We start from the raw sequence: 25,302 nt of genomic DNA, 5'->3' as shown, positions 1-25,302 counted from the left end.
ATGGCAACGTATTGTTGGATTAGGGAGCTAGTTTTCTGCTAATTAAAATCTTCCCGCATGATATCCAACTATAAGTCTAATTCACTACAGAAGCAAGTTTCGCTATAAATAAACGAAATTTATTCCATTAGATCCTCATATTTATTACATTGGATATATTAACATTGTATATTGCATATTTTATATATTATGGATAAATTATATATTGGATATATTGATTATATCGAATGTACTTTCTGATACTCTTCAATACAATTAATAATTGTTTTAATAAGCACCATTCCAATCTTCATTCATGAAAATTCTACATTTCTATTAATTTATTTTCTCAACATGAAATCTTTGCTATTAAATATTTAAAAACAGCGTTATTCCATAATTGCTATATATAATTTGTGGCTTCTCACTGCCAATTATATCCAATAAGAATTGTGTATATGCATATGTGTATGTATGTATATACATTGCAACTAACTTCTTCAAGATAAAGTAACACACTATCAACTGTTCTATTCAACTACATAAATTTTCAAGTATTTATTACGTGTAACGTCATCGTACAAGTTAATATTCTTAAACTTCGTTTTACTATTTCCAACATTCTTAGTCTTTCTCTTAATTTATGGGAATAGAAAGAATCCCTTTAGAAGTTAATTAAGTATCGCTTAATCCTTTGACAATCCTAACTACAGCACTGAAACAACGCGTTATTCCTATTGAAATCTACATTTTAAAATTTCTAATCGCGACAGCTATATAATCCCATAAAACCCGTGCAAGCCAAAAATTCGACCGACCAAAAAATCCCAAAAATCCAAACAACCCGCTATACATTAAATACCTAGCGTGGTCCAAAAGTATGACGAAGAACGCATAGAATGCAAACCGATTACGTAAACAGCGTGGTGAACGTGATCATGGAAATTCGCGAGAGGCGGAAGGTGAAAAACGAAGACGAAGGGAGGAAAAAAAGGATGAAGGGGTGGACGGTGATCAATACCGACGTGCTCTTGATTCCCCCGGAATCAGGCACGACGGAGAGGGCAAACTGTAATTTCGACGAATTACACTCGAAACTGCGTCAGAGGTTGGGGGTGGGGGGTGGGGCGGGAAAGCTTAGAAGAGGACCGTGGGACTTGTTTGATCGCGAAGTTCGCTATCTGCAAAGAGAATCGTTAAGCAGCGATATCACGGACGCCGAGGCGTTCTCGCACGTTTCCCTCTTTCTCTTTCCTCTCCTGGCTAAACTATTTGAGTTTCCGTTTAAAAAACGCGCGTGCCGCGTAACCGAACTGTGCTCGAAACGCGGTGCAGCAAGCTTTCTCGTTCCGTGTTTATTTAGAGTGGGCCGCAGAGGATTTGTTTGCGTTCGCCGCGTCATACGAAATTTTCCCGGGTCAGTGTACACACTTTACCACCGGTTTAGCGAACTTTGACAATCTTTTTGCCTTTTTTCCCCTCTCTTTTGTTTTTTTCATTTTGTAGTTCTTTTTCATCCTTTTCTGTCCCCCTTTTGTTTTCATTCCGGGCTTCGCCTGTTGGCTTACAATTAGACCAGCTCGGACAATTCCAGCGCGTTGTCAAAGTATCGTAGAACGTTTCGTTGAATGGCGAGCGACCACGGAATTGGCCGTAGTTTAGAAACGTTCTTCAAGTTGCCGCAGTTGTGAATTTAGTTGCGCCTGAAAGGGTTTGCGGGTTATATTGGTACGCGAAATGTGTTTGCATGGAATGCAGATCTCCTTTTTTCTTTTTTTGTAGAAAATTCGCTCGAGATGCTTGATCGAGTGCTGCGAAGATTTCTAGTTGCACCTTTGTATCAGTATTTACTAATATTTTATTACATCTTATGGTTTCTCTCGTATTTTTTTTATACAATTTATTCGAAGAAAAAAGTTACGTCCTTTAAAATAAAAGTTGAGTTATTGTTGTAGTCGTCGGAACGATAATTATTCGAAACAGCGTGAAATCGAAACAGACATCGGAACGAGCAAAAGGAAGAACAAGTGAACGAGTATACAAGGCGATATTCTGTTCAACCAAAATTTTTTTATTTTGTCGCGTTTACGCGAGACCTGGTGCACGACGCTTAAGCAGAGTGCAAACAAATACAGTTTGCAGATGTAAATAAAATCGTTTCGGTTCTCACTTGGTCGAAACTATGCAGCGATTCGTACAAAACTGAAATTACTGTAGCGGATATTAAAATCTACGCATTACTCCTCCGGTGAAAATTACCGGCTTCCTGTTTATTTTATCTCGAAAGTTACTGCACATCGTAATAGAGCAAATATTTTCACGGAAACGTGAAACCGGGATCAAAGAAATTATGCGTAATTATAAGTAATTATATGTAAATTCGTGATAACCATAACACTGTTCCGTGCTGTTTAAATATTTCGATGTCTTTCATAATTGAAAAATATTCGTCTTTAAATATTTACAAATAAAAATATAGAACGATACTAATTCTATAATATAATAATAATAGTTTCATAATGTCATAGTAGACGTATAACAATCGAAGCATCATTCTTTTTTATTATTTTCTCAAATATGTGAAAAGTCAAATTTGTTGTCAATTTTATAATATCATAGTGTAGTAGTAAATGTTTAAAAACCAAAAACTATTCTTTCGTTTATTCTACACTAATACAATCTCTTCAAAAATCGAAAAAAATACAGATACATAACAATTTAAATTTTGTAACACGATAATTCTTTTTAACAACAGTTGTTCTTTTGCCTAATCTTAGGTATTCTTCTATAATACAATACTTTTATAATGCAATAATAGACATCTAACTGTTAAACATTGTTTCTTCGTTTATTTTCAATTAATTCAATATCTCCAATGATGAAAAAATTAGTTTTCAAATATCTAAAAATACAAATATACAGAAACGTTAATCTTATAATATTATTATTCTTATAATAATATTATTCTCTTTTATTTCAATAATGTAACAAAGGAACTTCGATCTGGAAAAGTGTGAAAAAAACGATACAAAGCAAGTTTATTAAAATTTCGCGTGAAATTCCACTCCTTTCACCACAAAAATTCCGCTTTCGTGTTACTCGCAGCGTTCCTGGCATTGGCCAGCTAGTTCTCCAAAATTCCATCACACCACACGATATTTCTCGCAATCAAAGTCCACACTTCCTCGATCATCGCTTTTCCACGTCCTTCATCTAACGCGATAACAAAGGATCGCTACGGTATCCTGGTTTTTGCAAACTTCAGTGCAAACGATGGGTCGCAGCTTCGGTGCAGGCAATCTGAGCCTCGAAAATATTCAAATATACCGTGCGATGAAACACAAATAACCGTCAGTGAAAGGAAATTCAAAATATAGGTATAAATAACAATTGAAACAATGCACTTCGCTTTACAATATGCAGTCTAAACTCTGAAATAACTTAATTTAAGTTTTAATAGATCGATAGTGTCTTCTGGTAAGTATTTTACAGAGAAAATATCAAGGATTATTACATTCAAATGGATTTCTTGTATCTGGAATTATTATTATTCTTCATCTTCTATCATCTATCATTTATCCTCTAACGTTTATTAAATTATTCGCTGAAAAATTTACCTTGCACAATTCATCGTGTAACAAACATTACAGATAACACGCATGATATATTTCACGTCAGGCTACAGAAGTAACAGGAACTTGAGAAAGAATCAGAGTCATATTCAAATTACTTAATCAAACATCGCATCATACGTTATAACGTTAATGGAAGATGTTATACATATAAACATTATTATTATTACTACTATTATTATTATCAATAATGAGAAGTAACAGGGGACATCCATTCTATAGACTCCTATAAAAAGAAAAAAGACAAATACAAACAGTAGAACGCGAAAATACATTGTTTTGAAATAAATACAAGAATAGTGTGTATCAATCATTCGTTGTCTCATCATGTTTATTGACAAATCGCTCTTATGGTCATTAATTTGTCACGTATAAATTCGATAGTTCGTGAAATATTGACACGTAAATTATGACGTGAGTTACTAAATCATGTACGAATAAATTGATACGAAAGAAACAATGTATTTTTACGTCAACAACTACAAGAAACGTTAAACCGTAAAATACGTGGAAACTGAGTTAATATTTAACTAAGTTTACCATTTTTTTTTTCAACGACAGAAATATTCACGGAATATTTTCATAGTTTTACTATTTAACCTAAATTTACACGCGACAGTCTAACACGTGTGCTTCTTCCGGATAATCACAATCGTAACAGCGAATTTTACAACATAACGTTCGATAAACATATGGTTGACCATTTCCTGAAACTGTCAATTTCTGGCAAGTCCACTTATGCAGAAGTCACTGCAACAGAGTACCAAATCATTTCAAACAGAGAAACACAAGCACTTATGGTGCTAGACCAGCAATGCTGGTTCGCTATGTGCGATTTACCATGTACACGTTGCTAAAGCGTTACTCTACACCGAGTTGTATATGAAACTCATCCTTCTGTGCTCATATGTGTACAGATATGTATACGTACATATCATGCGTGTACGTCTTACGTATTCCTGAACACTTATATGTACCTATATAGCCGTTATGCGTTTGTCGTGGCATGTGTTACGTATGCAAGTGCTAATGCGTTTCTGTGCTCGTGAATCGACCTCACACGTGTTTCGAATACGTGTGTCGGTTAACGTAGGTGCGCGCGAGCTCACGGGATCAAGATTGATAGGGTACAAATCGCAACACGTACGGAGCATCCACTTAGCAGTGCATTATCCCGATGAGAATGTGTACAGGTTGGATCTCTTACCTAATGCAACGGTTGCAATCCTGATAATAGCAACCACTTGTCCACAGGAGGAACAGACTTGAATCGACTAATCGGCAATTTCGACCATTCCCTGGCAAACAATTCTGGCTTCAAAAAAAGAAAAAGGGCCATTAAGCAACACTGATATAATTGACAGTATGCTATCAATACGAACGTAAGATACCAATTCACTCCTCATGGGAGAATGAAGATGTTTTGTGAATATTTTTTGATTTAATATATATTTTTTTTAATGATATAAAGTGGAGTAATAAATAGGTCATGTCGATGATATAGTTCTAACGTGGAATAATGAGTAGAAGATCGCCACGATATAATAGGAAGTGGAATAATAAGTAGAATATATCAACATCTGGCGACAATTCTGTCTTTAAAGCGAACGAAACATCGGCATAATTGATATTGCGCTATCAATATGAAACGCGAATATTGTAAAACATGAATTAGTTCGGCGAGAGGAAATAAAGATTAATATTTCTTGTAGCGTATGATTAATTTTATGATATAAAGTGGGATAATAAGTAGAAGAAGTCAACGATATAATATAAAACGGGACAAAAAGTAGAATATGTCAATGATCGGTGGCACTCCGCGAAATCAGTAGAAAGTGACCGCGCTATGTCAGGCAATGTCTCTCAGCCGCATGCAGAGTGACCGTATCATGTCAGACGAAGTAGAAGTAGTCTTGACGTCTGGAATTTACAGAGGAGGAATAGGACTTTGTCGACGATTTTGCGCAGTACATGAAACACAAATGGCCCAGCCTGAACCAGATATACTGATAACCAAACCCAATTTCGTAAAATTGATAAATCGTACATACTCGATGTATTATGTAGAAAACAGAGGAAAAGTCTACAAAATTATTCTATATAGATTAACCATTACGCACGATTTGCCCTTTATTTGCCCTTTATTAAATAATTTTCTAATCCATAAAACTCAAAAGTTAGATATTTTATAGTTAATTATTTGCTTTTTAAGGTATTTAAATTTTAAAATAAAAAGTGCAACGATGTTACAAAGATTTCTTTTTAATTTACTTGTTCATAGAATATATATTTATCTAAGCAATTTCCTTATGATAAATAAACTTATGAGGGGAAATAATTTGTTTCTTAATGAAATTCAATACTAATCGTGTATCCGTACGATAAAATTAAGAAATCTACTAGCTTCAGCTCCAGACGAACAATTGTGTACAAAATTTCGCGTAAATTGGTGGAAACAAGTTGTAGGTTAATCGTACTATAAATGAAGATAAATATACCAGGGAAACCCGTATATTTTTGTTTTCTACCGCTTTCGTAAATATCCAGAGTGAAACGGACAAGGGAAGAGAAAACGAATGGAAAGAGGAAAAATAATGCAATTCGAGAGACCTAAAGAGGCATGTTAGCGCTGGAAATCTGTGGTATACAGTTTGAAATCGATTGTTGGTATCTGCACACGATTTCGTGTTCAATGAAAAACGCATTTCGTGTTTATTAAAAAGAGATAATAAAAACTGGTCGGTCGAGAACAAAAGCGTTCGGAAATTTATTTCCTCTGATAAAAGGGATCCAGTTTACAAAGCCATTATATTGTAAAAGTTGGCGAACCCGCGAATATCGCAGATGCTTTTAACCCGATGTTAAAATAATAAAAGTTGTGATTAAATAATTCCTCCTAAAAGTTCTTGTTAATCAATCAGCTACATTGTGAAAAATACATGAACAATGATCCTATTACGAAAAATCACAATACCTTTTTACTTTTCCGAGATTGTGTAAAAATAACCAATCTTTTCAAACAGCGCAGCCTGAGAAAAGCTGAATCATTAAATATATTGTAGTAGCATAAATTTCACATCTCAAGTGTCATGTAAAATTATTACTATTTAAGTAATATATTGAAGTAACATAGTATACTCGATATAAGAAATGCAAGAAGCTTTGACGATACAAAAAATTATTCTCTAAAAAAAAAAGAAAAAAAGAAGAAATTAAAAAATTGGAAAATTAAAAATATTCAGTAATCTCCCATATATCATATATCATATTTTTATTCCTACATAGTTAAATGAGATTAAACGATAAAACGAGAATTCTAAGACCTTAAACGCAATATTCTAATGCATCGTTTTACGTAATTAATTGTACACATTTTTCCTTAATATCGTCAAAGTGATGATCGAATATTATAATCCAGCAAGGTAGAAAATAATTCATCGACGAATTCCTCTTCTTTAGTCGTCTGGACGTGTAAACAGATCGCGCGATCCCATCCATTTCAGCGTGTCGAGCGTAAGCCGGTAATTGCGGTTGATTCATCACTACGATCGTTCTTCATTATCGCCGAAATTGTCCTGGAGAAGTTTAAATGATCCACACCGCTGAACTTCGGCTGCCATAGTGGCACACTGGCTTCGCGAATTTGTCACGTATGTCGAAAGAAAATTGCATCCATTCGAAACGATGGGAATCGTATTTGCAGTAAAATATATCATATTCAAGCGAATGTTACGTATTGGCTGTTAAATGATTTACACGCTTAATTCATTATCGCTACAGGTTATGCTTGTAACTGTTAAACTGCGCATAATTATACAGAATTTGTATTTCTATGATTGTAAAAAAAAGTGGATCTTAAACAAAAATTTGTTTAATCATTAAATATTATAGCAGGTATTTTACTCTGAATGTTTCGTATATTTTCGCGTATTATATGTATATTATGCGCGTTTTTACACTTCCAAATGTATAAACATTCGCAGTTTAGTAGTTATTATTTTCTTCTTACTTTTAAGATATTTTATCCATTTTAAGCTTTTAAAGGTTTTAAATTTTATTATTTATTGGGTAATCTAATAAATGTAAAGATGGAAAAAAAATTCCTTACATGCTAAAGGAAATGCAATGTAAATAAGTATATCCTTATCACAGATTGAAATTGATATTCAAGAGTACCATATTTCGCAAGTATCAATATTGTTTGATGTATAATATTTATACTATACACTGTTCTGACAACTGAGTACTTGAAATGATATTTACTATTTTTATTTAATTTATTGAAACAATATTTTTATTGATTCGGTAAATAACCAATAAAGCGGCATTTTGTGTCTCGTTGTTTTAAATTACATTTTTCAACACGTTTCGCGTAACTCTTTATGATTAATATTTGTAACAATTACCTTTCCAAAAATATGTTCAGATTGTGTATTAAAATACGTTTATTTACGAATTCGAACAAAAATCCAATCATTTATGATACTGATATTTTTGTCATAACTTTGTCATAATTTTAATCATAAAACATTCTGATACCGAGATAAAAATGAAACACCCTGTATATTTCAAAAATGTCGATCCAAAGAATTTTAATTAATATTATATAAAAGAGCTCGCGGGAAAAATGAGGAATGTAGATTTTAATGAATTTTGAGTTTAACATTTTCTCGTATGCTCCTATATGTGCTCTTTATCGTTACGACCATGTCGTAGTGACGTGAATTAAAATTCTCAAAGTTTTATTGCAGTTATCAAAATTGAGTTGTACAACGTACTTTTCATTTTTTACACTTTACCATGTTACATATTATTTAAAATTACAGGTAAAAGTAGAAAATCATACAGGATAAGACGACGAGTAAAAAGTTTTATTTGTATAAAATATCTACGAGAAAACAGGAGATCGTGACATTGATATCCTTCCTTTTTCTCGTCGACTAAAACGTATTATTTTTAATAGTAAATTGTAATAATAAATTGGATAAATTATTGGGAAACATACAAGTGTGATTGATTCGCAAGTATCGAATGCTGTTAACCGACAAAATGCTCAACACGATCGCTTTTTCATCCTTTATACCAAGCTGTCGCGTCGGTCGCGGTTTCAGTGGACGCGATCGTTTCACACGCGGCCCGATAAATCCCGCGGAAATAAAAAGCACAGAAAACCCGAGCGACAAAGCGTTGCTCACGACAAGGGAAACACGTTGATGGCGAATTATTCACTGCGGAAGATCAAACAAAATCTTGCAAGAGCGTCTCACGCTCTTCTGCCTCGTGTCTGCCAGGACAGAAGGTCGTGCCCTGTCCCTTTCAGCATCGCGAACAAGGTTCACAAGCTTCGGATGTAAAATCGGTCGGGTTCATGCTTTATAGCTCAAGGGTAACCGTCGCTATCGACGCGACAGGAAGAAAGCGTCATTACGGATATGTTTCTAAAGCAGCGAGTGCATCGAAGAAAGAAATGAAAGAGATTGTGAAATTGTCTAGAGAAATCAAATTTGACATGTTACACGTAGACTGGGGATATTCAAATATGTAAATTTATATTTTTATAAACATAATTAAAGGAAAGGAATTTAAATAGAAAATAAATTTCCTTTATAGGTAGATGTTATAATCGGTAGTTTCTTATCTCGTATATCTTTGGCAGACATTCTGGTACATGGAATTTCTTACGAAATATAAACATAATAAACGTGACATATAAACATTCGCAGTTTGGTTGTATATTTATATATACAAATTTTTATGAGAGTAGCTTTTTTCGAAAAGATGAATTCGATATTAAATAAAATTATAATTAAGTACGATACAGATAATTTATAAATAGAAAAAGTTCATTGCGAGGAAACACAAAATAGAATCACTAAACAATACAACAACAAATAATATCAGAAATACCATACAATCTTCTTTTGGATTCAAACTTATGGTACTCGTACATTATTGACGATGCAAATTTAATTTTTCACCCAGGTCATTCAATTCTCGGGACGTAACGCAATAATCAAATATTGTGTCGTGTGGAAAATATGAACAAAGTGTAAACTAGCGATATAAACAACCAATTCAAAAATTTATAAAAGTAACTCGAGAATATCAACAGACTTGAATGAAAATTAAATAAACAATACTAACATAAACAAGCAAACAAACCGTAATTTATTTAAAGAAAGAAAGACATAAGATTCAAGTTTCCCTATAAATTCTTAAAACCCACAATAATGGGAAGAAAATCGTATCAAAAGAACATTGAATTGATTTTAGGGTAGCGTAGCTTTCAGCCAGCTATGAAATGAAATTGATACGACTTATATAGAGCTCGTAAAATAAGTATAATCCAATCGTCGTCGGTGACCGGTTGAATCAATAAAAAAATAACATTGAAGATCGTTGATGGAACAAACTTTACTCGTTTTGGTGTGCCTGTAATCGTTTATTGCTGGCTACGTTGGCAAAAAGCTGGCGATCCGTAGCGCTCATAAGAGGAAACGACGACTGGATAAAAGAAAGAAGAAAAGAGAGAAGGAAAACTGTGTGACGTCGGAACGCGTAGACGCGTACGGAAAAGCGGGAAAAGAAAATGGAAACGGAAAAATACGGGATAGACGCGAATAAGGAAAAGTTCTATCGTGGAAAATGGATTGCAGCAATTACGGCGTGGTATCGAATTTCACTTGTCGGACCGTGAGATAGCAGTGTGCGGCCGTGCATGTCTACGTCCAATGAAATTACCAAGCGATTCTTGCCTGGAAATGGAAAAAAATTGAATATTTCCTCGCCTCCTTCGAGGACCCTGTTCGTTGATTACGTGGGTTCCAGGTCGCGGCTTCTTCGCGGAACGTGACTTTCGAATAAGGGAAAGATGTTGGAGATAATTTAAAAAAAAAAAAAAAAAGAAAATATATCAGATGTCGACGGTAATAGGATTGAATCTGTATAGAAGATAGAAAGGAAGGGTTCTTTCAGGAAATTGCAGTTTCTAGTAATCTTGTCTGTGTCGAGTATAAGGTACTGTGATTGGACGATCGTGAAGCAGAGTATGGTTAACACTTTCTTTTGTAATAAGAGCTTGGTAGAAACTTTGCGATAAGATAAACATTACTCCAAAGAAGCACAAACATCGTTCTGTTTCTCTCAAGGAATTTTACGATCGCATTGCACAAATGTGGTTGGCAGCCATGATAATGATAAAATGAGTTTGCTTTCGGAAATTAGATTTTGTTATGGTACATGGAATACTTGGTAGAAGATATTTTTAATATTACTCTACGATCATCGAAATTTTCATTTAAAGTTTCTCATCATTCTGTTTGTTGACGTTTGTAATCATCTTCTCCGCACGAAAATATGCGCTGCACCTGAATTTTTTTACAATTTGGAAATTTGATACGTTTCTAGAATTCGCTACATTTATATTATCTTTGTACATCTTTATATAAAATAAATCCAATAATAAATATTGATTCTTATTCTTAAGTATGCAAAACCGCGAAGACCGATGCAAGTGAAAAGTGACAGTAATAGCCGGACGATCAAAACTTCGAGTACGAAAGATACTTTCGCGTTATTCGTTGACAAACTTTCTACAGGTCAGCTGAATATACCTTACTGCTTTAAATATTCCATCGATATCTACATAAATCATAGAGAACAGTCAGTATCAAAAGGGTTAATCATAAGGTAGCAATCATAGAATCTTATCGATGAAGGCCGAGGTTATAGGCCAATGTGAAAAGCACAGGGTCATATAAATCGATATTGACGAGACGTCAAACTCTCGGCCAAGTTTCAAGTCGTAAGACTTGATCTGAACGACCCTGGAGACGTAAGTAATACTGACTATCCCCGTGTCGTGAGGTCAGACATCAATGACTCTGGGGACGTAAGTATTAACATCGGTGAAACTCAATGGCGATGACTCAGGAGAACCAAATACCATTATTGAGGACACAACATAACGCGAAGTCGTAGGATTCAATATTTATGATCTTTCGAAGTGTAAAGCTTCTATCGATTTTACAACTAGAAAATCAACGATAATTTACGCATATGTTATGTTTGTTACGGATGCCGAATAAATCTCAAAGTAGAATAAGACAGTCCCTCTCAGATCAATAAAATTGATTTAATCGAGCAGTTAAATCGCCTAATGTTATGTATCTCTATGTAATTTCATTTATATCTTTGTTTGATCGATCTTGGATTTATGATGGACTGTGGATTTTATGAATTTACGCGAAGAGACGAACATAAACAGAACGCACGTAACAAGCAAATATATATAGTGTATGTAAAGTACAGTTCTCGTTGTAATATTTAGTAGAGAAAACAATTTTCTATCTATGCTACATGTTTTTAATTATTTTCATAAAATTATGAGATTGTATGAATATATCTATGAATTATTCTCGATAACCTGCTAAATTTTACCTGAAATGTGATTGATTGATAAAAAAAAAAAAAAAAAAAATTGAAAAAATCTTGAGAAAAATAATCTTGAAGCTATACAATAAATGCCAAAAGGTCGTCGTAAAACATGCGGTGCTGATCATTTAATGTAATTCTAATTCTATAAAAACGTATTACCTTTTAATTTTGTATAAACTTGATTATGAACTTTTCCAACGAGTTAATAATTAATATATCCCCGAACTTGAAGGTAAATGACGAGATTCTGAAATCACTCGTGTCAGATTTGCTATCGTAAGAATATTTGATGTCAAATTCCAAGACTCGAGTGTCATGTGGAATGAGACTCGCTAATTAAGGGGCAGTCACACGGAGTTTCAGAACCGACAGAGTCATTGGCAGCGGGCTTTGCAAATGAGAAGCGGCTCGTAACGAATTGCACTGCTTTAATTGGTATCGAGTTTCGGTATTCAATTATTTACGTGGACTCGCTGTGATCTTTAATGAATAGTTTTTATCCTGCAGCTAGCCGCATCGTTGCTGTTCTAACTAAAATTCTTTTCTAAAAAATACATAATCGATATACTATAAATTTGTAACCATTTAAGATATAAAGAACTAAAGAAAAGAAACAAAAGTTATATGAAAAGATATATTTCATAAGAAGAAACACGAGTTTTTGCCCATTTATTTTACGAAAAGTCAGTCGTATTTTTAAAAACGAATCGTTGTAAATTTTGTACATTTTTCTGGAAACTTATCGATTGAAAGTCTTAGCAAGAAATCAGAATTCTTCTAGAAAAAAATCAGTTCAAAATAACAGAAATATTTCCTTCGTTTTAAACACCCATTTCAACGCTTCGTTTCGATATTCTTTCTCTTAAGAATCTTATCGATTAGGTGGCACAAATCAAAGTCCTTTCAGGCTTAGATATCCTCGATAAAACAATGTTGAATCTATCGAGATCAGATTTACTTATCTTCTTGAGCAAAGGTAATCGTCTGTCAGAGAATACGAAGCCGGTAAAAGTCCCCGGAAAGCCATTGGGGAATGAGAAAAGGAGCGAACGAAAAACCTTGGGAATGAAGGAAGAGCAAAATCGAAGACGGCATTAAAGTAATCTTTGGGTGTTGAAACGCTCCGATTGATCTTCGTCAATGTATCTGTACATTATCAGATACTTTCTCGTTTCATTCGAATATAGAAATATAAACGGAAAACTAAAATAAAACAACACGATGTAAGGAATTCGTATAATTCACGGAAATAACAATACTTTTCAATTTCGAAGATAAACACACCGATGAAAGCACGTGGCACGTTCCGCGTCGCTATATATTAACGTTACTGTGCAGGATAGAGAATAAAATTGCCAATGTCTGGCCCAATAATTCAAAAACAGCTTGGTGCTTTGCAACAAATTTCGCCTGGTGCTTGCAATTAGAAAAGTTTATTCCCGTTTTCCAGTGAATCTTTTATCGGCTGGTAATCGTTAACGTTTCGGGCGTTGAAGCGCTTAAAATTGTTGCAAAATATTACTGGAAAATTGAAGTATGTATCGTCGCTGTCGTGTCGACTAGCTGGCATACGTTGCGTACACGCACGATCACAAATAAATAATACAACGTATTTCACTCTGACACGAGACAAATTGTTTCGGGACGAAAATACATTGAGTGTATAAAAATTGACAGAACGGAGGCGAACGCGTGAATAAATATGAAAAGCCAAAAAAACAAAAAGAGGAAACGAAGAAAGATAAATAAATGAAAATAGAATGAAGAGAGGAGAGAGAAAGGAAAAATGATATTTTCAATGCGTATCGTTTCGACGAGAGATTACTCGCGAACAGAGCGCCGATGCACAGCTAAAAATTGTAAATTACGTTTTTAACTATTTCATGTTTCTGCCGTTTAATATACGCAGCAACAAGAATGCCAGTTGAAATTTATTCTGCTACTCGATCAAACAAACACTGTAGCTAATTTTATTGAAAAATTCCACATATTGTACATGCAATTTTTTCCGTCACGTTATTTGACATGTTTTGCAAAAAAGATTTTTTTCAAAAAATGATTTCGTTTAATCTATCTCAATGAAAGGTGTTTATGTCATTCGATAATTCATTTCGAAAGAGGAAAATATTTTTAGCATTAAATTGCTGTTATTGTTCACGATAAATAATGAGAACGACGTCTGTTGAAAGAAAAGCATTTTATTATAGAATACTTGCAAAGTTCACCAAATGAAACGAATTATCAAGCGATTCCAAGAAAATATATTTTAATAAAATATATGCTTTCAAATAAATATTTGTAACCGAAATATGCATCGATACATTTTTTCGTAATTATACAGATTTATTGATTTCAATTTCATAAATATCTGATATTTCTGCTATTTTCAAATAAATTCGCCCAGTTTTGTGTAATATTCATACAGAAAAATGGTGCGATATGAAAGAACTAAAATGTTATTGGTTTCAGAAAAAACTAGTCGTAAAAATAACACTTTGAAGCCTTTTGAACGAAATAGTGCGCAAACAGAAACAATTGTTGAATATTTTTTTACTTTAATTCTTAATAGTATGTTGTAAATTTAACTTCAGTTCCTGCACATGTTTTCAAGATTTATCGTTCATTTCTTTCATCAAAACATGTGTTAAAGTGACCGAAACAAAAATATTTATTACGTAGCAACCTAGTAGAGTTGATTAAACTATTTAAAAAAAATTCTACCTATACTATTTCAGTATTATTTATTTATTTTCTAGCAGAAAAGATAATTAGATTCAGCATTAGCGATATTAGAGTATATTTTGTTAAAATGCCTCACTGTCATCATTTACCAGTCATGTGTTATCCATAGAAGTGCGATTATTCTATGTGAGTGCTGGAACACAAAATTAATAATCCAAGCAATTTAATAATCGCTGGTGTAGTTCCCCGGAACAAACTCGATTCCCGCGAGATACGATCGATTCGTATCTGTCGAGCCATGTATCTGCAGGACCACGTTTTGAATACCCACATACTGGCACACATACTATTTCGTGTCTGTCTGCTAAAAATTCCTCCGAATTCTGTTACAGTTTTTAACAAAGAGATATAAAAATCAGCTTCGCGTATCCAATCAAGCCAACGTATCTTCTACTCTACCAATTTAGAATGAAATCCATTTAATTTCGAGTTTCGGAAATGTACCTAACGCGATCACGAACTAGATGTCGTAGATTCCTGGTTAACATAACATTTTCCTCGTGCTCCTCCAATAGTATTTTGTAAAAATTATTTCCTAAATATCATTTTATCATATAAATGTTTATAAAGTAATGTTAAAAATGATTCTTTAAATAGGAGTTCAATTTTTAACTCGTATTAACGAATTGAATATATTGGATCTTAAAGCTCCTTAATATTACGAAGGTAAAATTTTGTGTTAGTATGAAACAAACGCAATAAGTAGAGAATGTAGCGGTAATTATACATGCATGAACGTATATGCTTTCAAGATGAATTTTAAGTCACATTTAATTTCTGTGTTATGTTAATATAATTTCTGTGTAATGATTGATTTGATTGGGAAAAAAAGAGAAGAATCTTTCGTACCAAAGATTTTGTAAAGGAAAATAATAATGTCGAAACAAGTTTGTAAAAGATATGACAAAATCTATAGAGGAAGAAAACAGTAGGAAACAAGTTGAAAGAATCTTCAGTTCATATTTTGCGAAATAACTGTTACGATATTTAAGAAATTCTAAGCTTAAATGAAATTAGTTTGCTATTTCAAATGAGCAAAATCACAAACTACAAGATGTCCCCTTTAACATTACGCTGCATGCTAAAATAAAAAGGCACGTGTTCACCAATTTTTGCCGAAACATATAAAAGAGGACACTTGGCTATTGATTAGTGCAAAATGGAAACAGCCAAGCACAAAAGGAAAATAGTCGGCGGATTCGTATGCCGACGCAGCAAGAAGCTAATGAAAATTCGATCATCCGGCAATAAAGTGAACGGGAGCGTGGCCCGGAACAGGAATCGGGTTCCGTGTACCTTCCGGATTCGATCGATATCAGGAACAGAGTCCGCAAATCGGCAGAGACGACAAATACCGGTAAGCGAAACAAGAATTTCAATTTGCGTCATGTACGTGGTGAGCATTCCGAGCGACGAAAAATTCCTGGCCTCGGACAAATCCTCTAGAACTGGTACCTGACCAGCTTGGAACACCTACTTCCGGTGTGGACTCGCGCGTCTTATCGTCGAAAATACGCCGGCTATTCCATCGCGTTCCATTTCCACCGTAAGACGCCTTGCAGCCAACTGTTCTCGTAAGTTCCGCGATGATCGAGGGTGTTGCTTCGCCGACGAATTTCACGAATTCGAGCTACGAACGAGTTGTCTCGTTCCCCTGCTTCCGGTTCGCGATTCCATTCGGCCAATATGCTCGATTACGCTCGGTCACGTCTAAATCGCGACGCTACTCGCGCGCAAATTGAACGTGCAACGCGAATGGCACAAGCGAACATTACTTTGGAACATGACAACGTCGTGGATTGATATCTGGAACGTTTACATCATGGCTGAGTTACGTCGAGTCTGCCACGGTTCTAAAGATTTCTGCCACGCACAAGGGTTCGTATGGCTGGAGTCTGGTCCTAGGCTTGTTAAATGTTTAACGGAGAGCTAATGGATAATCCGGCCTGATGGATAATCTTGGCTTTAAGCCGCACTTTGTCTTAGCCTAATTTTGGATCCTGATTACTCTAGACATCGTTCTAATGACGAATTCAAATTCAGTTTTATTGATGATGAAGTCTGATGTAATGGTAATTTAATATGTTGTTGTAGGAAAGGCTCGGTTTGGATGGTTAGTTTTGTTGGAATTATTTTTGAGAAGATTGCAACTTTTAGCAGGAAATGTATTGGGTTGTCCGAAAAGTTTCTTTCGTTTTATAGGGAAACAATAGACGCACAATGTTTTTGGTTTTATATTAGTTTATTGAATCGTGCACGAACGTAATGATAGAAATATAACGAAATGGATCATATAACTCGATAAAATAATATAAAACAGAAATCGTTGTTCATCTATTATCACCTTATGAAACGAAAGAAACTTTTCGGACAACCTAATACAAAATATACTCAGATACGTTATACGTATACGCGTATAAAGAACGTTTGGTCTGTATAATTTAAATTTGATTGATAATGAAATTTGATGTACGTTATTTTAAGAAAGAGTCGAATTGAATGAATCGAATGATTTGTTACGTTGGAATTACATTTAGAAAAGGAAATTGCAGTCGTTAAGTAGAAATAGACGAAGTATACTCAGACGTATCGTACACATACAACGTTGAGAACGTTTAGTCTAAGCAAACTTATATCAAAGAAAATATTTGACCTAAGGAATTATGCCAAAGAAAATATTTCATCTAAAGCAACGTTATATCGGAGAATGCATTTGGTTTAAGCAACTTGCGCAGAAGAAGATATTTGAGCGAAATTTAAATCTACGATTTCGGTGACAATTCTTATTGCATCAACAATTTCATTTACCTTATTAAATTAAAAGTAATACAGATAGCACAGCCACAGTTCTGTTACGTTCTCGCCTTGATCCTGCTGGATAAAATGTAATTTGAAATATTTTTACATTTTAGAATCAGAGCTGGCTGCTTGGTCGCTGTTGTTATTTCAAGCTTTCCACTAATGAGAAAGAGAAAAAATACGACCTAATAAAGGCGACTTTTTAATTTGAAAGCAGAATTTATTATTCATTTTATTTATGAAGTAGAATAACACAGATGCGCATGTTTGGACAACCACGCTTGTTTCGTTCAGTTTAAACCATTTATTTTCTTGAAAGCCAACGCATTTTTTTTAACACCGCAAAACATTAATTATCCACGAAAATTAATGACGACGAACAGAATAACTGTTGATGATATTTCATCTTAAAAATAGATTCTTAAGATTTGCAATTTTCAAACTCGAAGTATATGAGATTTGTTAAATTTAATTCGATTCGATGCGATTTCTTTGTAAAATAGATATCTTTGACATTTGACATTAACGTGAGTTTTATTTTACAATAACAATAACACTCGAATTTCCTCTTAAAATATTATGAAACACGATAGTATGTGTTTCACAATTATCAAACACATACTATTATGTTTCATAATATTTGAAACGCATACTATGGCGATCTCTATGAAATATACATTTGCAGTAAATATGTATTTTACTGTTTCTGTATGTATATCTTTTTTCAGACTTGTTTCAAATTTTATCGATATAATCGTGATAGTCGAGTGTCATAACTAGACTGCGTTTGTATGCATTTATGGAAAATTTCAACGCACAAAAAAAAACACAAAATGCACAATGTGCAAAAATATAAAAAAAAATATTCAAAGCGAACTACTTACTATAAAACCAAATGGATGAAATAAATATTTACGTAGGTTCCAGTTCTTTAGCTGTGCTGAGAAAAATATGAAGTTTCATAAAAATCCGCGGTCTACTCGTAACGAACATCAAGATGAAAGTGTGAAATTTCAAAATACATATTACATGCAATATATTCGTAAAATATATATTCTAACGCTTCTAGGAGCCTGTGTATTTATACAGAATCTCGATCTAGTGCTTCCACCAAAGCGTAGATATTCCTCCCTCCAAGCCACACACGTTACCCACAATCTGTCCAATTTTACGCCAGAACAACTTTCAAAATCAACGAAATACAACGACGAACGCACGCAGCCTCATAAACAAAAACCAATCTGAAATTTGGAAAACGTTCTACTGGATCGACGAGGCGAGTATAATTTACGAGCAGACCGCGGTTCGCATCTAGAGGTGTTCGACCCCTCGATCGAGCCACATCTTGCTGGCACTGGCCGCACACGGGAGATGTTTATGTCCATTTGAATTCCAATTAATGGCACGTCGAGGACACTTTGGAACGCGTGACATATCGCGGCGCATTGTTCCGTCGCCGGCGTCGCCGAACAGAAATGCTGCTTCGACTCTGACCGTTCGAGGGGTTCCTGTGGGATCGATCGATAAAGAGATAGAGAGAGAAAAGATCGAAGAGAAATGGGAAACGTTGGAGAAACGTGGGATTCCCTTTTTATGAGGTCACAGTGATTCTTTTCTTCTTTTTTTTTCTTTTCCCATTATTTCGCGTTCCCGTGAAAGCACGGGGCTCTTTCATCAAAGCGGCGAGATGCAATATTTTATGGATACCTGGCCCATCGTATGCCGCAACACGCCCGATATTCCGACCCTCCGGCTAACAACTAACTGGCAACTTTTTTAATTACGGTATTTGTTACTTGTCCTGGATTCGAGATCGTATTGCTCACCTACGGTATCGATGATAATCGAAAACTATTGTACGACTGTGAATTTGAAACTGAATAGTGGGCGAATAGTGACCAGATTTCGAAGACTGGTTCAACTCTAATAAATCCGAGTTCGACTATTTCAGTCGAACGATGGTTGGTTAAAAGCTCGTGTGGTATTAGTTATACAAAGGTTACAGGGGACGAAAACAATAGATTGCGTTTTTTCCATTTTTTTACGGAGAAGCAGTTTGAAAATTGGATATGTTTTTAATTCATCCCACGTTACCCAAATTGTGCTTTTTAGTATGGTTGTAAGGCAAAGGATGTATTTTTCCACGTTATAAATTTAAAAATATTGTTTGTCATAATATCAAACCTACGATCACGCACGTACGAACGAACCTTACATTCACATATTAGCCAAAATACACACGTTTAATAAGCCACTCTGCCAACGAAGGACTAATTACCGAAACCCAATTAATTTATCGGGAACTTAGAACGAAGTTTCGAAGTACGTTTAGCACATTTTGGGGAGAAAGCGAATTTTAAGTTACATTGTTCCACAAGTTTCAAACATCTACTCTTGTTTTCAATACAGTAATTCGATTACATCCACTTCCGATAAAATATCTGCGTGTATTAAAACCATCGACAGAAATCGTAGAACCATACTCAACTTTAAATCAAAAATGTGCTATAGACTCTTGTTCGAGATTTTCATTCAATTTGAAGATATTTCAACTCCATCGACAAAAATTCCACGTTACCTATCAGCGTTCCAAAAAAAAAAAAAAAAGGAAAAAAGAAACGATAAAAAGAGCGGATCAAAATTCACGCTACTTTTACCATTCGTAAAATATCCGGGGACAAAAACGTAGCGCGGAGTATACGAGGACGGGTAAAAGTGTGCCAGGATGAAAAATTTCCGGCGTGGATTCCCGTCGTTGGGCGCCGGTGGAGCGCGTGCTCGCATCAGTCTCGCTTCGTGGCGGACAATTTAAGGCGGGTGATATTAAAAGGATATTAATGTCTGCTAATTAATTCAGCTTTTTTCCGGAGTCGATTCGCGCCACGGCGGTTCCTAACGCTGAGAATCATCGCGACGCGTTTTCCTGTGATCGTGAAGCACGTGCGCACCAAGCTGAACAGGGAAATGTTGAAAGGAGACAAAGTGTTCGCGCGTACATAGAAGAAATTAGCCGCGACTCTGTGCGCGTTTTCTCCTCGGAAATTCGACGAAACGCGGCGTCGACGAGCGAACAAACCGTGCTGAAGCACTCTTCCTCGCCGAGTGGCACGGGCGACCACCAACTCTTTCGATCGTGGTCACTACGGTAATCGAGCGGAAGAGCCGTAGAGAAAAATTGTCGTCCGGTCGATTTTCCACGAGCATTTTGTTCGGAGAAATTTTATCATAGCGTTTCTATCGCGAGGCGTTGCCCTCTGGCATGGACTCGCATTTAGATTTGCATTTACACTCATATTCGCAGATATCGATGCTTCGTTCGAGGATCCTTCCTTGTGAAACGAATTATAATTGTCGTTGCGTTCATTTTCTGACGACGATTAAAAAAGGAAGCATTTTTATTTTTCCACTTATGAGAAAAATTTGGACGTATAAAATCTACAAGCTGCTTAATATTACGCAGCTAGTATTTTAAGCTAATACACGATAAAAAAGAAATGAATTTCGATCTGACGAATTTTTTATGCTCTAACGATAAATTATTATTGTAAGAGTGGTTTGATATTAACGAGATTATATCGATAAAACTGAGTACTTCAAATATAGTTCTATAGTCTGCGTCGCTGATAAACCAACTTTGTGGTTGATGCGACGTAAAATACGTAAATAAGCTGCTAAGGTAAGGTCCATGAAACTATAGGAGTTTTTATTTCTGTAATAATTTGCAAGATATATGTCCTTTCTGAAACATTGCACGGTTAGCCAATGTATAATTTAATGATTACCAATATTTGTATAACCGACAATACGAGCTTTTGTTTTCTGAACATTCCTGCGATCTGTTGGAGTGTAAGATAAATTCGTTCTGTTTTTATACGTATATATATATATATATATATTACATATATTATTACAATATTATACAATAAATATAAACACAGGCCGAATTTATGTTTCAACCACAGTTGTGCTAATTGGGCTACACTGTAATTTAATTACACTGTACTTTAATTACATAGTGATACAGTTACATTGTAATTGCTAATTACTATAATCACGAGAGTAGCTAAAATACAATTTAACTGAATTTCGAAGAAGCGAGATAAATGTTTATATTTATAAATAATATCACGTTCGTCGCCGATAGAATTTTTTTCTGTTTAACACCTTTAAGTGGTTTTTTGCTCCTCTTATTACAACTTAATTCGTAACTCTGAGTCAGGTACGCGGTAGCTTCAATTACGCATTGCACGAGAGATATGAATTACGAATTACAATCTAATGCGATACGACGTAACTGAATTACTTCGTGATTATAATTCAAGGAGTAATTCATTTGCAACTCTGCGCAACTCGAGTTACAACCCAATATATTTTGATATCTATATACGTGATAAAATAACCAACATATCAATTACGTGTCAAAGGCGATGTGGCCATCGAATAAATAAGTTGAATATTAGAATAGTATTTGGTTCTGTATGCTTGGAGATTAAAAGATAAATTTTGCATTTTGTACGATCTGTATAATTATAAATGCAGGTGGAGCTCCTGCTACGTTGATTTTTTTTCCTTTTGCAAAGAGTGATTAATAATTTGGTTAATTGGATAAAATAACCAACATATCAATTACGAGTCAAAGGCGATGTGGCCATCGAATAAATAAGTTGAATATTAGAATAGTATTTGGTTCTGTATGCTTGGAGATTGAAAGATAAATTTTGCATTTTGTATGATCTGTATAATTATAAATGCAGGTGGAGCTCCTACTACGTTGATTTTTTTTCTTTTTGCAGCGATTGGTTTGCTTTTAATTGCTACGAGTGTTTTTACCGGATGTTTTCCACACGTCATTTGGCTTGCATTTTACATAATGGTGCCAGTAGCAGCGTGGGCGTGACCAAAATCAACGATTCAGCGGTTTCGTTTGTTTTTCGGGCAATCAGCCAGATACCCTGTAATCGATCTTATTAAAGAATCATTAATGAGAATTTTGTCGACAAGTGCCGCGATCGACAACTAATATTTGCGATAGTGATGCATTTTATGGAATATTTCAAGAGATTTGAGTAACGAACGCTTAAAATAGAATAGGTACCTTTTATACGCATATCATTTTCAAATTACATTAACAATGTTACGATACTCAACTATCATTATCATATAGATAAAATTTCTAACTACTATACAGTACGATAAAATTATAACAACTTCACGTTTCATGGGTTTTCCTTTATTTTTAATAACTTTAACTATTTTATTTTGCATATCTTTAATCAGATTTTGTCGCATTTTGTCACTTTCGTATCTCATACCTCCAGAAGAATTGGACATTTCAAAGAAGCGTTATAGTTACGAGACACATGCTGCAGTAGAATGAGAAAACGTTTGTGTAGAATAAAAAACAACGATACGACACACTATAATAAGAAACAATTCATACGAGAAATGGATTATAATATTCCTCCAACGATTCTTTTAAATAATACTCTGTCATAAATCACGACTTGATGATCGGCCAAACGGCGGCCGGAAGTAAAATTAATTTCGCGGGGCAAATGATCCCGCACCACGTATGGGAATATTCTATTTACTTTCATGAGCGACACTAAGCGGCAGACAATACTAGTCGCGCCATGACGGCGTTTAACTCAGGATTAACAGGGCTTTAACCCTTGCGCCACCCTTTACCCGTGAGCCCTGAAAATGGTTGGCGCAGATATCCAAGTCGATCCACTGTTTCAATTCATTCGCACGTGACCATTACGTCGTTCCAACCCTCTTCTGTTTGCCCTGCTTTGCCTCCTTCTCGTTGCCCTAACAATGCGACACGGGCTGCCACGTTTCCACGTAAAATTCACCCTTGTCGCCGATCCGCGAACGCGACATCCGGTTATAACTTCCTATGCTGAATTTTGAGCGCGAACCTGCCTCGCTCGATCTCAAAATATCACGATCTCGACGTTATTAGAGAGGGCGTTTTAGAGTTGTGAGCAAGATACGGGGAGGAATGAATTATAGTTTGTAGTCTATATATAGTTTAGTACTTTATATTACAAGCAAGCTGCGAATGTTTATAGATTTGTGGAAAATTTAACACGTTGACTTCTAGCGTGATCATCGGTGACCGACGTTACCGAATATTTCAGTGTGATTAGAACGAGATAAACCTGATGGACTAAAATTTTTTTAACAATGCGAGAACGACTTGAATATCATTGTCAGATAAAAAGCGTGCAAATGAAATATAACGTTTTATAAAACTTAAATGTTATCGTGCAGTATATTTTGATCTATCGTAGTTCCCATGGTTAAATATAAGTGTAAAGTTTATGTGGCAGTCAGCATGTGTGAAAGTAGACAGAGTGTACATGATGTACAAAATTATATAAAACATCCAAAGTATAGCATATTCTATTTCATTTCTCTATTTGTTTTCATAAAAATACGAGTTTGAGCAAATATCCCTAGGATTATTATGAGTATTGGGGTCTAAGATATATATTATGCTGTAACATACGATACGTACGATGAATTTGAACGATTTATATTTCATTAAACCTTAATTTTCTCATCCGTGCATGATTTTAATGTCTTAACATTTACATATTTAATATAAATATATCTTTTTTAAGAAAATTGATATAACGAAGTCACAATAGAAACATATCGTATACGTCAGACATTTTTCGCGCCGCTATTTTCCTCATTGTCAGAGTTAAATATTTGCCTCGGAGAATATAAAAGGTGTGTAATAATAAAACAACAATTTTTGCTTTATTTCAGTTTGCAAATAGATTGGCATATTTAAACTTTTATAATAAGTAACGTAGACGATATTTGGTTATTCCGTTTGCATTTATTTTTTAAATATTTAAACGTCGTGTTAGTAAATATTGTATTGACTTTTTGAGTGAGTGATTATTTAAAAGACTTTTCTACATTATATTTTTATCCTCTTCCCATCGTTTTATTTATTTATTCTTATTTCTTGCTCCCCTTCTGGTTCACTTTCCATTGAAATATCATCCATTTTGAATCCTACAAATTAACGTTGAACTTTCCTACATTTTCGTAAGGCTCTCCGAATGCTAAAATGCCTGCAGCAGCTTTTACGGAATATTATCCAAGTTTAAACTCGTAAAAAAGTTACGAGGAATATTTCAATGATTCATAACGTGAAATAACGAAGTTGTAACACTTTTGTTATAATACTTATTAGCATGCGACGCTCATACATTTTTAATATTTTAATTTATAACAATTGCATATGAAACTACCCTAACTTCGAACTTTAAAGTTTATACATATACATTAACGTAGCACTACTGTTATTAACGCCTTCATTACCTTGACACCGTAAAAGATAAAAAAGAGTATGCTATAAAGTATACTGTTATAAATAAAAAGGTGTGCCAATACGTTTTGTAGCCACCGTAACGCAGAATTAACGGACGACTTACTGAATTTTAAAACTATTAGGTTGTCCGAAATGTTTCTTTCGTTTTATGAGGAAATAATAGACGCACAACGCTTTTTGTTTTATATTATTTTGTCGAATTACGTACGATCCATTTTCTTCTGTTGAGGAAAACACCGCGACATTTCATAGACTTCATTTCACGTTTATATGAAGGTGCATTGTTGTAAAATACACGTTTGCGAAAGAAAGACACTTTCCGGACAACCTAATACCATATTTAACTACTAATATCTA

The 25,302-nt window shown here is 34.6% G+C and overlaps 1 protein-coding gene and 1 long non-coding RNA gene across 5 annotated transcripts in view; one reads left to right on the top strand and one right to left on the bottom strand.

Moving 5' to 3' along the window:
* Positions 1-25,302, bottom strand: part of LOC138184913 (uncharacterized) — a 325,808-nt gene that overhangs the window by 103,508 nt on the left and 196,998 nt on the right. Inside the window, exon 6 of one of the 2 annotated variants that reach the window (XR_011174489.1) lies at positions 4,194-4,361. The exons of the other annotated variant lie outside the window; for it this stretch is intronic. This is a non-coding gene — a long non-coding RNA (uncharacterized LOC138184913). Of the gene's footprint in view, positions 1-4,193; positions 4,362-25,302 lie in introns of those variants that run through there. 2 annotated transcript variants of the gene reach the window in all.
* The window catches only part of GluRIB (Glutamate receptor IB), a 346,208-nt gene that overhangs the window by 269,670 nt on the left and 51,236 nt on the right, over positions 1-25,302 (top strand). The gene's annotated exons all lie outside the window — the stretch shown is intronic.

This window comes from Bombus flavifrons, chromosome 1 (genome assembly GCF_040668555.2).
Source record: "Bombus flavifrons isolate JBK064 chromosome 1, iyBomFlav1_principal, whole genome shotgun sequence".
In the NCBI taxonomy this organism is placed as follows: domain Eukaryota; kingdom Metazoa; phylum Arthropoda; class Insecta; order Hymenoptera; family Apidae; genus Bombus; species Bombus flavifrons.
Note: the sequence above shows the minus strand (reverse complement) of the source record. Positions and strands in the feature narration are given on the sequence as shown.